Below are 6,000 nucleotides of genomic sequence, written 5' to 3' on the forward strand. Positions count from 1 at the left end.
GGGTTGCCTGCACTTACTCCAAAAGTCCTTGCCAACAGCTGCGTGATTTGCCCCAGAGAGGGCACAGCAGCATTTTTACTGCTCAACAGCCCTGTTCAGTAGCAGCAGGAAAACACCCTTGTCTTAACCCTTGGCGAGGGCTGGTGACTGACTGAAGCAATCCCACCAGCAGTCAGTTTGCCCTTCAAGGCCACTTGTCACCTAATGGGAGCAGATACCGGTGTCTCAGATAGGGTCAGCCCAGCCACAATTCCGCTGCCTGCAGAAAACTGCAAAAAGTCATGAGCAAACCATGTGGAGACTTTTTACAAGCTTTCTTCCCTCTTACAACATAATTCAACATCCCTTTTCCTCTCTGTGTACTACCAGGGGACAAGGGTCAGCCATACAGCAAGAGGCTGTGTCTGACACCAGAGATGTGTCTGGGCCAATCTGTAAATGACGGGGAGCTGCAGGAGCTGCAGGCAGAGCCATTGACCCCTTTGCCACCTCTTGACAGTAGTCAATACAAATGCAATGCCACAGCCTGTATCTCTCTGGTGTTGGCCGTGGGTAATGCACTAGATGATAGCATCATCTGGGTGCTGGACATAGTAATATATTTATTCCACCATATTCCTTGTGTTCAATACTTAAATTCTGTGTAAATGTGTAATTCTGATGTGAAAGCAATCCCAATTACTTTAGAGTGTTTTAACAGAATTTATAGGGATTAATGCCATCGGCCCTTGCTTCAAAACATATATGCTTCGCCTGTTTTTCTCTTCGCTCCTCCCAGCATCCTGAAAGCCAGGCACTCCCTTGTCACATAAGGCCAGGGAGGGGAGGGCTGCTCAGCAGGCATCACCACCCCCCAGCCGTCACCCAGTCAGGCAGTGATGCTGCCTGCGCAGGCGAGGCAAACGTGTCAAAGCTGGGCAGGGGCAGGCAGGACCCGAACTGTTGGAAGGTGCTCTGTTAAACAGCCGTAACGCCCGTTGCGGAAATGCCCATGAGCTGTGTGGGAATGTGGTGGCTGGTGAGGACCTCCCCGGGGAGCTGCCCTGGGACCCCTCCTGGGCAAAGGAGCAGCAGCCCACAGTTATGAGGTCAAAGCTCAGGCTGCTTTCGCACCGATTTCTTTGCTGAGGATGTGTGGCTGTGCGTTGGGAGTGGGAGAAAGCCCTTGCAGCTGTAAGAGGACATAGGTTGGACATAGGGAAGAAATATTGTACGATGAGGGTGGTGAGACACTGGCAGAGGTCACCCAGAGCAGCTGTGGCTGCCCTGTCCCTGGAAGTGTTCAAGGTCAGGTTGGACAGGGCTTTGAGCAACCTGATCCAGTGGGAGATGTCCCTGCCCACAGCAGGGGGGTTGGACTGGATCATCTTTGAAGGTCCCTTCCAAACCAAACCACTCTGTCATCCTACAACACCTGCACAACTCCCTCATCTTCTCCCACTTTCTCTCAAAACATAATTTGTAATTATTTTACCATTTGGACCTGTCTCACACGCTGGAAATCCCGACATCTCACCCAAACTGAGCCACCACCTCCCAGGCAGGATGAAGTGGCATGGAACCCTCACCGTCCTGCATGCATGCACCATCTCATCCTGGCCCTGCAGCACCCTGGCCGTGGAGCCCTGCTGAGCCAGGACAGCAGAGCCCTTGCATGTTGAGCAGAGCTTCAGGCTCTTCCCCCATCCGCAGCAGCTGATGGCTCTTTATAATGCAGCACCCTCAGCACCAGCTCTCCTCAAGCTTTGGAGGACACGACACAGGCAGAACCTAAATAAAGACATTTTAGGTGTCTGGAACACAGGGAGAAGCGGCTTGGAGACTGTCCCAAAAGCAAAATAAATTATTGTTTGGATTATTTTTGTTCCATCCCTTCCCTGTCACCAACACTGCAGAGGGACAACCACAGCAGGAGGGGCTGCTTTTGGGGGTTTCCGGGAAGGGGACCAGCTCCAGCCCCACCCCAGGTAGGCAGGAAACACAATCCAGGGCCAGAGCTGTGGCACCTACCCAGGAGCAGCTGAGAGCAAAGCTCTGCTGGTCTCATTCCTGACATCCTTCGTAGCCAGTCCTCAGCTGCTCTTCCTCCGCAAGAGGACTTTTTTCAGCCATAAGCTAAATTTCCTGTCCCTGGTTCAGAGCAGGCGTGGGGGCACTAGATAAACTCGAGCGAGTCTGAACACAATTGGAGGGTCAAGATTGCAGGATTAGCATTTTGAATTTCAAATACCGTTTTAAAAATCCCATTAAGACATGAAGCTCTTGTTCTGCACAGCAGTGAAAGCCCTGCATGCCCTCCTCAGCTTCAATGCCAGCTCTTTTGTTTTTTTAATTCTTTCTTATCATCCCTGGCAGAATTTAAACACTGTATTAAACCAGCAAGAAACTGGCTCAGGCTATTAATGAGGCTGGCTACCGGCAGCACAGGAAAAAATAAGGCCAAACACTCCCTATGCTCCGTCTGCTGCAGCACCTTGCTCCTCCCAAGTGACTGCCACCACCAAGGCTGTAAATCCACACTTTCCAGGCGTGCTGTGCCGCTCCTCCCAGCCCTGCCAGGCTCTGCCCCGGCAGGGACACCCGCTCAGCTTCAGGGCATTCAGATGCTCCAAACTGGACCTCCATCCCCAGGAGCCCTGGATGCGGCAGGGAGCCCCGGGGAGGATGCTGCGCCCTTCGGCATTAGGCTGATGAATAAGGATCATCTGCAGGAGTGAGGTGAAAACACATTTTTTCTTAAGACATATTTAAAGGAATTGAGAGATTTTAAAATACTCTACTGCATCACTTCTCAGCCAGCACTGGCTGCCAAGAGGACATTCACAGGGCTGGTTTTTACTACTATTATTATTAAAAAGCCTATCTTCCAACCCCATTTCACAGCCTGCGCTGTTGGTGAAGAAAGAGCCCCCTGCCTGGGTGCTTTCCCAACAGCGGGGGTTTCCCCAGCTCGGGCTGAGCAGGGGGGTGCAGTTGTTCTTTACATAGCCCCTTCCTCCTGCGGCGTCGACAGCCACCCTCTCGGCCCCTTGTTGGCATCACCCCAGGTCCATCCTCCTTGTGTTTTCCAGCCCAAGCCAAACTCCCAGCTGAAGCGATTCCAGTGGGGTCTCTGAGGGGACTGGCCAGCCTGGGCACCCACAGTCATCCCTGCTACCCCTCACTCCACGGCTGGGTCACCCCCTCCCCTCCTGCAGGTCACCCCCCCGGGATGGAGCACGGATGGCATGGCCAGACCCCCACTCGCAACTCGACAGACCCTACTGTGAAGTAAAAAAAAAAAAAAACCAAACAAAAAACAAAACACCATGAAAAAGCAGCAAAGCAAGCACTAGTGCGACGGCACGAGGCGGGAGGCTGGATGCTGGAGCAGCGCCCCGGGATTTCAGGCTCTCGTCCCTCCTCGGCCATCCCCACTGCACCCGCACGCTGCAGAGCTCGGCCCCACGCCGGGGGCGGCAGCACCCCCCGCCGCGGGGTGAGCGGCCGGGGGGCCGGAGCCCGCCCGGGCGGAGCCGCCGCAGTGTCTGGCAGGCAGGGACAGGCAGCAAAGGGGCTGTGCGGGGCTCCGCCGTGACACGAAGCCGCTGCCTGTGCTCCGCCAGCCAAACCCACCGTGACCCGAGGTGGGGGGGCGGTCTCCGAGCGCCCCACCGGCGGGGCAGAGGGCGGGTGCCGCCGGGCCCAGGCGCTCCCCCCGGGCTGGCTGCGGCTGCGGACAACGGCGCCCGACGCCCCCCCCGCGGCCTCGGCGGGACCCCCGGGCCACGGCACCGGGCGAACCCCGGGGAACCCCGCTCCCCCCCCTACACCCCCGGGAGGACCGGGGGGAATTCAGCCCCGGCCCCCCTGCGCCGCCGCTCGGGGCACGGCGGCCCCCGGCCCGGGGAGGCAGCGAAGCGACGCCGGGCGGTCCCCGAGCACGGGCAGAGGTGCTGCCCGCATCCCCCGCCACGGCCGGCGCCCCCCACTCACGGCGCGCAGCTCCCCGGTCCGGTCCTTCATCCCGCCCGGCCGCTGCTGCCGCCGCCGCCGGGTCCGGCCTCCGGGCGGGGTAGGGGCGGGCGCGGCAAATGCGCGCAGCCGGGCGGAGAGGGAGCGGGGCCGGGGCCAGCGCCGGCGCCCAAGGGGCGCGACGGGGGAAGGCACTGCCGGGAAGGGCACCGGGCGGACACACCTTGGGGTCACACTGGGGCGGGGGAAACAACGGAGAGGGGGCACAGCTGGGGAGGACACAGCTACTGGGAATCAAAGGGGGGGTAGTCACCGGGGGGTCACACCTAGGGGGCATCACATCTGGGGGGGGGGGCACACGAAGAGGACACACCTGGGGATAACACCGGGGGAGATCACACCTGGGGGGTCACACCTGCAGGACATCTCATCAGGGTGCTCTCCGACTGCAGGGTCACACCTGGGGGTCACCAGGGCAGCAGCAGCACCGGGGGCCGGGTATCCAGCAGACACCACAGTTTGGGGGCACCAGCAGGAGGGGCTCCCCAGCCTGGGGACAGGCAGGGGGAGTGGAGGGGGGGTGTCCAGCCTGGGGGACCCCGGCCCCAGGCTGCCAGGGAGCAGTGAGGTGCCAACAGGGCTCAAACAAACAGGCAGTGCCAGTTCGCTACTTTAGGGGGAACTGATGGTGTCAGGGGGACACCCCTGTGCCCATTTTTCCCAGGGACAGAGCAGGAACGGGATCTCCCACATCCTGTGCCCACCGTTCCCTGCATGTTCTGGGGCTGCCCTGGGGCCAGCTGGTCCAGCCTTAGGGCTGCTGGCCGCAGCTCCAGCGGCCCTGGGCATGTCCAGCATCCCTGGGGTGCGCCTGGTGCAGAGGCCCAGGTCTCCTCCCAGAGCTCCTGTGCCAGGGAGGAGCTCCAGAGCCACCAGTGCAGGGGGTGGCTCTGCATGGGAACAGCCTTCAGTGTATTAAACCAGCCAGGTGGGAGTCAAGCAGATATGTCACAGCAAAACCCTGCTCCTGTTCCCTGCGAAACGTCCAGCCGTCAAAACTCAGTGTCCTGACAAAGACCTCTTCCCACGGTCCTCCAGGTTCACCCTCTGACCTACATCTCGATGAAAAATGGCCCGAGCCAACCCTGCTCAGGTTTAAATGTTTCCGTAGAAAAATTAAGATGCCTGGATTAAACATCCATGGGACCGTGACTGATTTTAGAGAATGAAGATGGCAAGATGCCGTTTTGCCAAGCAAACTGCTGCGGGATACGAAATGAAGGAGCACCAGCCGACTGGGAGATGCAGCGTGCCCGTGTCAGAGGAGATGCTCAGAGATTTCTCGGGAGCCCCTCAGACACGGCCTTAGCCAGGGCTCCCAATGCGCCCGGCAGGGACGCAGCTGCAGGACGAGAGCCCGGGCTTTGGGGGCGCAGTGGGGCTCCCCTCACAGTGCTGCACCTCCTCCACCACAGATAAACTTGGTGTTGGCGAGTTTTAGCAGTTCTTCCCTGCGGCCCTCCTCCTGGCCTTTCATTCCCTGCTGCCCTCGGCTCCAGGACGGGGACGCGGCTTCCGAGGGCCCTGACCCCTCCGTGTGCTCCATCCCAACACGCCGGGGCTTGGTGCCGGGGGTGCGAAGATCCCCCCGCGCCACCGGAGCAGCCCAGAGCTGTGGCGGGGAGGACGCCCGGGCTGGGAGCTGCTGCTGCTGCTCTCAAGCTGCATCCTCCATCCCCCCTTAGCAGGCCACTCGTCCTCCTGAACGCCACGGACCGGGACGGGCAGACACCCCCGCCCGCGGCTAGCAGCGGTTCAGGGAACGAGACGCCGCTTGCTCCTCCTCCGCCGGCGGCGGCGCTGCCCGACGGTCGGCGCTGCCGTGCCCGTCGCCGAGGGACGGCTGGCCCGGCTTTCGAAGGAGCGCTGCCGCCCGCCGCAGGCCGCCGGGCCTCGCCTCAGCGAGGCGCTGGGGAAGGGCCGCCCTCGGCACGCGGCCCCGCCCGAGGCCCGCCCCGCCCGGCAGCGCTGGGTGTGTGGGGGGGC

Source organism: Haliaeetus albicilla, chromosome 1 (assembly GCF_947461875.1).
Source record: "Haliaeetus albicilla chromosome 1, bHalAlb1.1, whole genome shotgun sequence".
Classification (NCBI taxonomy): domain Eukaryota; kingdom Metazoa; phylum Chordata; class Aves; order Accipitriformes; family Accipitridae; genus Haliaeetus; species Haliaeetus albicilla.